Raw genomic sequence first — 11693 nt, forward strand, 5'->3', positions numbered from 1 at the left:
TTGTATCTAACCCCGTGCTGTAGCTGTCCTGGGATTGTTTGATGGGGCAGTGTAGAGGGAGCTTCACGCTGTATCTAACTCCGTGCTGTCGCTGTTCTGGGAGTGTGTGGGTTGATTTTACTCTATCTAATCCCGTGTTGCACCTGTCCTGGGAGTGACTGAAAGGGACAGTGTAAAGGGAGCCTTCGTCAGTATCTAACCCCGTGCTGTACCTGTCCTGCGAGTGTTTGATGGGGACAGTGTGAAGGGAGCTTTACTCTGTATCTAACCCCGTGCTGTACCTGTCCTGGGAGTGTTTGATGGGGACAGTGTAGAGGGAGCTTTACTCTGTATCTAACCATGTGCTGTACCTGTCCTGGGAGTGTTTGATGGGGACAGTGTAGAGGGAGCTTCACGCTGTATCTAACTCCGTGCTGTCGCTGTTCTGGGAGTGTGTGGGTTGATTTAGAGCAGGTTGAATGTACAACCAGTAATATAAACAGAAATTGTATAGAAGTTCATATTTATATAACTTCATTTATATCCTCCAGACTATTCAAGATGATTTATAGCTGATGAAATACTTTTGAAACATAGACACTGTAACATGGCAGCCAATTTGTGCATAGCAAGCTCCCACAACCAATTGGGCCAGTCAACCCCAGCTCTGATGAAGGGTTATCCTGACTCGAAACGTTGGCTCTATTCTCTCTCCACAGATGCTGTCAGACTTGCTGGGATTTTCCATTATTTTCTGTTTTTGCTGTCACTGCCTCGGTCTGGCCAGATGCACAGCCTTGGGCGGCACAGTGGTTAACACTGTCGCCTCACAACACCAGGGACCAGGGTTCAATCCTGGCCTCAGGTAACTGCCTGTGTGGAGTTTGCACGTTCTCCCTGTGTCTGCGTGGGTTTCCTCCGGCTGCTCCGGTTTCCTCCCACAGTCCAAAGATGTGCGGGTTAGGTTGATTGGCCATGCTAAATTGCCCCTTAGTGTCAGGGGGGTTAACAGGGTAAATATGTGGGGTTACGGGGATAGGGCCTGGGTGGGATTGTTGTTCGTTCAGGCTCGATGGGCCAAATGGCCTCCTCCTGCACTGTAGGGATTCTATGAATGTTATTGAGTCTTAAATGCTCTCTGAACTGTTCAGTGCAGGGAAGATTAGGGATGGGCAACAAATGCTGGCCCTTGGCAGTGATGCCCACAACCTGTTAAACAATAAAAGGAAAATGAACCTCCGACAATGCAGCACCCCATCAGTATGTCCTTGGGTTAGATAACGCCAGGCTCTCTCAGTCAGAATGCAGGAGGGAGTGGCATCAGTCTGCCATATAGACACCTCTCCAGGGGTTGGGTACCAGTGAGGGAGGCAGTGTGGGGGGGGTTTGGGTGATGTGTGCAGGATTTGGAATGGCGCCAGGTGCGGCAATCCGAAATACGATATGAATGGAGAGAGGATTGGGATTGAGGAGTGTGTGTGGGAGAATGGGGGAGACGGGTTGGAGGGGAAATCTCGGGGCTGAGACAGTTTGCCCACATCGAGGGCAATCTTGCCAATTTCTGTTTTGACTTAACTGATTATGTTCAGCCTTTGCGATTGGCTCCATAAACTTGGTGAACGAGAGGATTCAGCAGCTAAGCGGGATCCTACAGGCCCACCCTCCCGCTCTGGTGAGTCAGATTGTCTCCATCCAGCCTGTTGTTCCTGCCTTGAGGGTCTCTGCTGACCAATCAGAAACAGACTGTCCGAGGGCATGACCCCAGGGTGACCAAGGGCACGACCCCAGACCGACCTAGGGCATGACCCTAGGGTGACCAAGGGCACGACCCCAGACTGACTTAGGGCGAGACCCCAGTCAGAGTGACCGAGGGCATGACCCCAGTCAGAGTGATCGAGAGCATGACCCCAGAGTGACCGAAGGTGTGACCCCAGAATGACCGAGGGCACGACCCCAGTCAGAGTGACCGAGGGCACGACCCCAGTCAGAGTGACCGAGGGCACGACCCCAGTCAGAGTGACCGAGGGCACGACCCCAGTCAGAGTGACCGAGGGCACGACCCCAGTCAGAATGACCGAGGGCACGACCCCAGTCAGAATGACCGAGGGCACGACCCCAGTCAGAGGGACCGAGGGCACGACCCCAGTCAGAGGGACCGAGGGCACGACCCCAGTCAGAATGACCGAAGGCACGACCCCAGTAAGAATGACCGAGGGCACGACCCCAGTCAGAGTGACCGAGGGCACGACCCCAGTCAGAGTGACCGAGGGCGTGACCCCAGTCAGAGTGACCGAGGGCACGGCCCCAGTCAGAGTGACCGAGGGCACAACCCCAGAGTGACCGAGGGCGTGACCCTAGTCAGAGTGACCGAGGGCATGACCTTAGAGTGACCGAGGGCATGATCCGAGAGTGACCGAATGCATGACCCCAGACTGACCGAATGCATGACCCCAGACTGACCGAGGGCATGACCCCAGAGTGACTCCTGGCGTGACCCCATCAGAGTGACTCCAGGCCACCCTCTTGCCAATTGTTCCTGGTAATATTTTCGTTGTGTGGCTGTTGTTTCGATGATTTTAATTTATTTGCACACTGCACTCTCGTATTTTCTTCATTGCTACAACTTCCGAGTCAATCTGCCGGGTTGCTGTTGATGAAGACAAGTGACCATCCTCGAGGGAGCCGCTGTCTACAGCCAGAAACATCACCGGGCCAGTGTGTGACCCTATCAGAAACGGGAATGACTGACAGCCTGCACCCGGGTTCTGTGTGTTCACAATCACTGCTGATAACCGTGTCTGCTTTAATTCCCTGCAGCAGGTCGAGACTCGGTTCGGTGTTCAGCCAGACAGTAAGTATATGCCCCAAATATTACATTATTTCTTTGGCTAAACTAAGACGGTAGAGTGTCTGATAAATCCGGTCAGTTGGTAGCTTTTAACAACAGATGCGGTCATCCATTACTGACACCAGTACTGACGCTTATCAGCTTGTTACTGATCCCGATACCAACTGATATTATAGTGTTATTGATACAGGGATTGACTGTTGTCACCATGTTACCGTTACCTGTACGACTGTCATCACCGTGTGGCTGTGACCGGTACTGACTGTCATCACAGTGACACTGACATCGGTCTGACTGTCATCACGGTTCAATGTGGGGTCACTCACACTCCATGGGGCTCAATGTGGGTCTAGCTCACTCGCTGGGGTTCGGGAGTGGAGGACCCTCGATCACTGGGGGTTTGGGAGTGAAGGACCCTCAATCACTGGGGTTTGGGAGTGAAGACACCCTCACTCGCTGGGGTTCTGGAGTGGAGGCACCCTCACTCGCTGGGGTTCTGGAGTGGAGGCACCCTCACTCGCTGGGGGTTTGGGAGTGAAGGACCCTCACTCGCTGGGGTTTGGGAGTGAAGGACCCTCACTCACTGGGGGTTCTGGAGTGGAGGCACCCTCTCTCGCTGGGGTTTGGGAGTGGGGAACCCTCTCTCGCTGGGGTTCTGGAGTGGAGGCACCCTCACTCACTGGGGTTCTGGAGTGGAGGCACCCTCACTCGCTGGGGGTTTGGGAGTGGAGGCACCCTCACTCGCTGGGGTTCTGGAGTGGAGGCACCCTCTCTCGCTGGGGTTTGGCAGTGGGGGACCCTCACTCGCTGGGGTTTGGGGGTGAAGGACCCTCACTCGCTGGGGTTCAGGAGTGGACGACCCTCTCTCGCTGGGGTTCGGGAGTGGGGAACCCTCACTCGCTGGGGGTTTGGGAGTGGAGGCACCCTCACTCGCTGGGGTTCTGGAGTGGAGGCACCCTCACTCGCTGGGGGTTTGGGAGTGGAGGCACCCTCACTCGCTGGGGTTCTGGAGTGGAGGCACCCTCACTCGCTGGGGGTTTGGGAGTGGAGGCACCCTCACTCGCTGGGGTTCTGGAGTGGAGGCACCCTCACTCGCTGGGGGTTTGGGAGTGGAGGCACCCTCACTCGCTGGGGTTTGGGGGTGAAGGCACCCTCACTTGCTGGGGTTTGGGGGTGAAGGCACCCTCACTCGCTGAAATAGCTACAATTACCTATTCCTAATGTTTATCAATTTTCCAGAATTGGGAGCACAAACTCTACTGAAACTTCCTCAGATATATTTGGAGAGACGTCCGCAGGGCAAGGTGTGTATTCCTTCACCTGGTTTCCTTACCTCTGTAAGAAGTCTAACAACACCAGGTTAAAGTCCAACAGGTTTATTTGGTAGCAAAAGCCACACAAGCTTTCGGAGCCCCAAGCCCCTTCTTTAGGTGAGTGGGGATTCCTTACCTCTGACAGTGCTGGGAAATCCCAGTGTAAAATCCTCACTCGCCCCGGAGAATAACTCGGGTTTATATAACGGGAATTTCACACAGGGAGGCTCCGGCTGACTGTCCCACCTACATTCAGAGTATGTGCTTACCCAGTGCGGTGTTATTCTGACCCAGTGCGGTGTTATTCTGACCCAGTGCGGTGTTATTCTGACCCAGTGCGGTGTTATTCTGACCCAGTGCGGTGTTGTTCATTTTCTGGAGATGGGGGTTTTGAAGAGGTGAATGAGTTTGTGGGTGGGGAGTCCAAAGATGTGCGGGTTAGGTTGATTGACCAGGTTAAAAAAAAATTGCCCCTTAGAGTCCTGAGATGCGTAGGTTAGAGGGATTAGTGGGTAAATATGTGGTGGTAGGGCCTGGGTGGGATTGTGGTCGGTGCAGACTCGATGGGCCGAATGGCCTCCTTCTGTACTGTAGGGTTTCTATGATTTCTATGAGGTGGGGGCGGGGGTGGTTGGTGGTGGTCCCTGTGAGGCAGGGCAAAGATGGCACTCTTGGTCTCTTGTACTCATCCCTGGTGATGCCTGGCGACTGACAGAGTGTCACCAACACCACACAATGCCGGACGCAAGCCCTGTGTATAATATTGCTCCTCTGTGGGTCCCGCCACTTTTTAATGTTGGTTTCCTGTCCAACTCTAGCATTCGGATGCAGTGCCAAGGTTAGTGGAGCTCCAGCAGTACCCAGGGTTCAATAAGGAACCCACGCCACTGCCCAACAACACGGCGCTGGAGCAGGTCTGGGAGAACGTGCTGCAGGCCCGCAGTCAGCGGCTGAAACGGGTAAGAGAGGTCCACCAGTCAGTCATCCCTTCCGTGTTGTATAACATCAGAACATGCCAGGAAACCTGAATGGTATGGCCTTGAACCAGGCAGTGTGTTGACCAGACGAGGGGAGGTTGGAAAGTTTGGGCTTTAAAGATTGGAGAGCTGATAGGCAGCAGTGGGGTTAGGAAGCGAACCAGGGCGGCACGGTGGTTAGCACTGCTGCCTCACAGCTCCAAGGGCCTGGGTTCGGTTCCAGTCTCGGGTGACTGCCTGTATGGAGACTGCACATTCTCCCCATGTCTGCGTGGGTTTCCTCCAGGTGCTCCAGTTTCCTCCCACAGTCCAAAGATGCATAGGTTCGGTGGATTGGCCATGCTAAATTGCCCCTTGATGTCCAAAAGTGTGTAGGTTAGATGGACTAGCAGGGTAAATACATGGGGTTATTGGTGGGGGGCATGAGTAAGATGCTCTGTTGGAGAGAGTTTGTGCAGACTCGATGGGCCAAATGGCCTCTTTCTGCACTGTAGGGATTCCATGGACCGAGGACATGATGGTTCAGCCACTTCTGGACGAGCAGTGGGAAGAGGAAACCCCACCAGCCAGAGTCAGAGCATCATAGATTACGTGCTGGGATACAGGAGGCGAGGGGATTGCACAGAGTGGGACAAGGAGCCCAGTGGCGGGCAGAATTTAACTTGGGACTTGGGGCCGTTATGTCAGTGAATGCTTTGGGGAAATACAGATGCTACAAAGGAGATGAATGAATGTGGACTTTAGCAGCACTGGGATGAGAGAATGATTAACGCTATGGATGGGTGACAGTGGAGAGAGTGTGAAGTGTCAGGGAGAGAGTGAAGTGTCAAGGGGAGAGTGTATGAACTGTCAAGGGAGAGAGAGTGAAGTGTCAGGGGGAGAGAGAGTGAAGTGTCAGGGGGAGAGAGAGTGAAGTGTCAGGGGGAGAGAGTGAAGTGTCAGGGGGAGAGAGTGAAGTGTCGGGGAGAGAGTGAAGTGTCAGGGGGAGAGAGTGAAGTGTCAGGGGGAGAGAGTGAAGTGTCAGGGGGAGAGAGTGAAGTGTCAGGGGGAGAGAGTGAAGTGTCAGGGGGAGAGAGTGAAGTGTCAGGGGGAGAGAGTGAAGTGTCAGGGGGAGAGAGTGAAGTGTCAGGGGGAGAGAGTGAAGTGTCAGGGGGAGAGAGTGAAGTGTCAGGGGGAGAGAGTGAAGTGTCAGGGGGAGAGAGTGAAGTGTCAGGGGGAGAGAGTGAAGTGTCAGGGGGAGAGAGTGAAGTGTCAGGTGGAGAGAGTGAAGTGTCAGGGGGAGAGTGTGAAGTGTCAGGGGGAGAGTGTGAAGTGTCAGGGGGAGAGAGTGAAGTGTCAGGGGGAGAGAGTGAAGTGTCAGGGGGAGAGAGTGAAGTGTCAGGGGGAGAGAGTGAAGTGTCAGGGGGAGAGAGTGAAGTGTCAGGGGGAGAGAGTGAAGTGTCAGGGGGAGAGAGTGAAGTGTCAGGGGGAGAGAGTGAAGTGTCAGGGGGAGAGAGTGAAGTGTCAGGGGGAGAGAGTGAAGTGTCAGGGGGAGAGAGTGAAGTGTCAGGGGGAGAGAGTGAAGTGTCAGGGGGAGAGAGTGAAGTGTCAGGGGGAGAGAGTGAAGTGTCAGGGGGAGAGTGTGAACTGTCAGGGGGAGAGAGTGAACTGTCAGGGGGAGAGAGAGTGAACTGTCAGGGAGAGAGAGTGAACTGTCGGGGAGAGTGTGAACTGTCAGGGGGAGAGTGTGAACTGTCGGGGAGAGTGAACTGTCAGGGGGAGAGAGAGTGAACTGTCAGGGGGAGAGAGTGAAGTGTCAGGGGGAGAGAGTGAAGTGTCGGGGGAGAGAGTGAACTGTCAGGGGGAGAGAATGAACTGTCAGGGGGGAGAGTGTGAACTGTCAGCGGGAGAGTGTGAACTGTCAGGGGGAGAGAGTGAACTGTCAGGGGGAGAGTGAACTGTCAGGGGGAGAGTGAACTGTCAGGGGGAGAGTGTGAACTGTCAGGGGGAGAGTGTGAACTGTCAGGGGGAGAGTGTGAACTGTCAGGGGGAGAGTGTGAACTGTCAGGGGGAGAGTGTGAACTGTCAGGGGGAGAGTGTGAACTGTCAGGGGGAGAGTGTGAACTGTCAGGGGGAGAGTGTGAACTGTCAGGGAGAGAGAGTGAACTGTCATGGGGAGAGTGTGAACTGTCAGGGGGAGAGAGAGTGAACTGTCAGGGAGAGAGAGTGAACTGTCAGGGGGAGAGTGTGAACTGTCAGGGGGAGAGAGAGTGAACTGTCAGGGAGAGAGTGTGAACTGTCAGGGGGAGAGTGTGAACTGTCAGGGGGAGAGTGTGAACTGTCAGGGGGAGAGTGTGAACTGTCAGGGGGAGAGAGAGTGAACTGTCAGGGAGAGAGAGTGAACTGTCAGGGGGAGAGTGTGAACTGTCAGGGGGAGAGTGTGAACTTTCAGGGGGAGAGTGTGAACTGTCAGGGGGAGAGTGTGAACTGTCAGGGGGAGAGAGAGTGAACTGTCAGGGAGAGAGAGTGAACTGTCATGGGGAGAGTGTGAACTGTCAGGGGGAGAGTGTGAACTGTCAGGGGGAGAGTGTGAACTGTCAGGGGGAGAGTGTGAACTGTCAGGGGGGGAGTGTGAACTGTCAGGGGGAGAGTGTGAACTGTCAGGGGGAGAGTGTGAACTGTCAGGGGAGAGTGTGAACTGTCAGGGGGAGAGTGTGAACTGTCAGGGGGAGAGTGTGAACTGTCAGGGGGAGAGTGTGAACTGTCAGGGGGAGAGAGAGTGAACTGTCAGCGGGGAGAGAGTGTGAACTGTCAGGGGGAGAGCGAGTGAACTGTCGGGGAGAGTGAACTGGCAGGGGGAGTGTAGACAGTATTAGGAAGTGAGGGAGGAATCGGGAGTGTGTGTGGTTTTATTACCTCCACCTCCCTGGGCAGCCCAGCCCTGAGTATCTCGCTGGATTTGGGACAGTGTTAGGAAAACAGCCCAACACGGATTCCTGGATCATTCCCAGCCGCACAGTCTCCAAACCCATCTCCACATGGCCATGGGAATTCCCCTCACAATGCAGTCGGACATTCTAAATCCGATATCAATGGGTAGGTGGAGAGGGCGCGGTGGGTGAGGGGGGGGGGGGGGGGGGTGGTGCTGAGGGGGGGGGTGAGAGGGGGGGGTGGGGGGGGTGAGGGTGGGGGGGGTGAGGGGGGGGTGGGGGGGGGTGGGGAGAGGGGGGTGGGTGAGAGGGGGGGTGGGGGGGGTGGGTGAGGGGGGGGTGTGGTGGGGGGGTGGGTGAGGGGGGGGTGAGGGGGGGGGGGGGGGTGAGGGGGGGTGGTGAGGGTGGGGGGGTGAGGGGGGGTGGTGAGGAGGGGGGCGTGCGATGTCCTGGGGAAAACCAGATTCGGAAAGCCTGCAATCCTGACAACAGGGGTTTCGTCTGGATAAAGTGCTGGAATTCCCAGCCGTGAGCCAGTCAGACAGCCAGCTTGGCCAGCTCGGCGCAGGAGGTCGCGCAAGGGCTGAGAGGTCAGGGTGGTAATGGGTGATGATATAGAGAGGGTGAGAGGGCAATGCCTCGACTGGCAGCGGGGGGCTCGCTCAATGAATGGGAATCTTAACCTCGGCTCCACACTCCCTACTGGAGAAAACAACACCTTCCCAGCCCACCCCCCCAATGGGAAAAAACCCAGTAAAAGCTGGGAAATAAGAATACTGATTCCAACTGGTCTTGTATACCTTAAAATTCAACACCAGTTTGGGCCAATAGTCTTATTTCCCAGTTTTTACTGTTTCGTCCCTGTCTTCATTCCTTCTGCTGAAAGTTGCCAATAGATCTCTGATTTTTTAATATTCATTCATGAGGCATAGTTTTTAAAAGTTTATTTATTAGTAACGTCCCTTTGGAGAGCACTACCAAGTTATGAAGTTTTCAAGATTATTCAATAGAGTCACAAGTAGGCTTACATTAACACTGCAATGAAGTTACTGTGAAAATCCCCCTGTTCGGGTACACTGAGGGAGAATTCAGCCTGGCCAATGCACCTAACCAGCACGTCTTTTGGAATGTGGGAGGAAACTGGAGCACCCGGAGGAAGCCCATGCAGACGTGGGAGAATGTACAAACTCCTCACAGACAGTCACCCAAGCTGGGAATCAAATCTGGGTCCCTGGCGCAGTGAGGCAGCAGTGCTAACCACTGTGCCACCATGCCGCCCATCGCTGGGGCATCGCTGGCTGGCCAGCATTTATTGCCCATCTCTAGTTGCCCTTGGAGGGCATTGAGAGTCAACCACATTGCTGTGGCTCTGGAGTCACATGCCAGACCAGGTAAGGATGGCAGGTTTCCTTCCCTAAAGGACATCAGCAAACTAGATGGGTTTTTTCCAACAATCCACAATAGTTTCATGGTCGTCAGTAGATTCTTAATTCCAAATTTTTTTTATTGAATTTAAATTCCACCATCTGCCATGGCGAGATTCGAACCCGGGTCCCCAGAACATTAGCTGAGTTTCTGGATTAATAGTCTAGCAATAATACCACTAGGCCATCACCACCCTGATTACATCAGTGGACAAGATCTAAATATTTAATGGAGTTTCCTCGCTGTCACTTTCCTGCTCGTTAGCTCAAAAGAGCAGATTAGTATTGAGGATGGAAGTCGGAGCAGTGAGTAAGTGTTTCCCTCGAGCTTAACCCACCCCCCTGACCCACCCAGCTTCCACCAGGTCCGGGGCAGGAAAAGTCATGGCTTCTGCTTCCCATGAAAATTGCTCCTTCTCCCTGTTTTTGACAGCCCTTTCCCCTCATTCCCCCACAGATTCCCCTCTCCCCACCAAGCTGAGCTCTCAGAATCATAGAATCCTACAGTGCAGAAGGAGGCCATTTGGTTCATCGCATCTGCACTGACCACAATCCCACCCAGGCCCTAACCCCATAACCCCATGCATTTACCCTAGCTAGTCCCCCTGACACGAAGGGGCAATTTTCTGGTTGTATCACAGCTTGGTATGGCTCCTACTCTGCCCAAGACCGCAAGGAACTACAAAAGGTCATGAATGTAGCCCAATCCATCACGCAAACCATCCTCCCATCCATTGACTGTCTACACTTCCCGCTGCCTCGGAAAAGCAGCAGAATAATTAAGGACCCCACGCACCCCGGACATTCTCTCTTCCACCTTCTTCCTTCGGGAAAAAGATACAAAAGTCTGAGGTCACGTACCAACTGACTCAAGAACAGCTTCTTCCCTGCTGCTGTCAGACTTTTGAATGGATTTACCTTGCATTAAGTTGATCTTTCTCCACACCCTAGCTATAACTGTAACACTATATTCTGCACTCTCTCGTTTCCTTCTCTATGAACGGTATGTTTTGTCTGTATAGCGCGCAAGAAATAATACTTTTCACTGTACATTAATACATACGATAATAATAAATCAAATCAAATCAATTTGGCATGGCCAATCCACTTAACCCGCATATATTTGGAGTGTGGAAACCGGAGTACCCGGAAGAAACCCACGCAGACACGGGGAAGACGTGCAGATTCCACACAGACAGTGACCCAAGCTGGGAATCGAACCCGGGTCCCTGGTGCTGTGAGGCAGCTAACCACTGTGCCACCATGACACTCTCACGTAGGCTAATATTGACTTCTTTCCCTCTCTGCAGACCGGCTACCTGACTGTCTTCCAGGAATTGCTCAGTTCAACACTGCTGCGGGACCTCTTGTTGGACACCTTCTGGTGGCTTTTTCTGCACCTATACCAGGTGAGCTTTGTGGAGAATTGATGATCTGTGCTGTCCGCCTGTGAACAGCAGATTTTTCAGTAATTTCAATTATGACTTGTATCTTTGGGCATGGACCTTCCCAATGGCTGGCTGGGTGTGTGCTGTGTGCCTGTTAACGACAGGCCAATACATTCTACCCAGTGGGAATATACCACCTAGTAAGCAATGTTATACGTAAGAGCAGAAAAACAGGAGCAGGAGCAGGGGTAGGTCAGATCACTCCTTGAACCTGCTGCTCCAATCAATATGATCATGGATGATCTTTTCATAGAGTCGTAGCATCTCTACAGTGCTGTAAGAGGCCATTTGGCCCATCGTGCCTGCACCAACAACAATCCCACCCAGGCCCTCTCCCCGTAACCCCACCTATTTACCCTGTTATTCTCCCTGACACTAAGGGGCAATTTAACACGGCCAATCCACCTAACCTGCACATCTTTGCAGTGTGGGAGGAAACTGGAGCACCCAAAGGAAATCCACGCAGACACTGGGAGAACGTGCAAACTCCACACAGACAGTCACCCGAGGCCAGAATTGAACCCGGGTCCTTGGCGTTGTGAGGCGACAGTGTTAACCACTGTGCCATCTGGCCAGTCCAAGGAAATGACAGCAAAAACAGAAAATAATGGAAAATCCCAGCAAGTCTGACAGCACCTGTGGACAGAGAATAGAGCCAATGTTTCGAGTCAGGATAACCCTTTGTCAGAGCTGGGGTTGACTGGCCCTATTGGTTGTGGGAGCTTGCTATGCACAAATTGGCTGCCATGTTACAGTGTCTATGTTTCAAACTCCACACAGACAATCACCCAAAGC

The sequence above is a fragment of the Mustelus asterias genome, chromosome 21, assembly GCF_964213995.1.
Source record: "Mustelus asterias chromosome 21, sMusAst1.hap1.1, whole genome shotgun sequence".
NCBI lineage: Eukaryota > Metazoa > Chordata > Chondrichthyes > Carcharhiniformes > Triakidae > Mustelus > Mustelus asterias.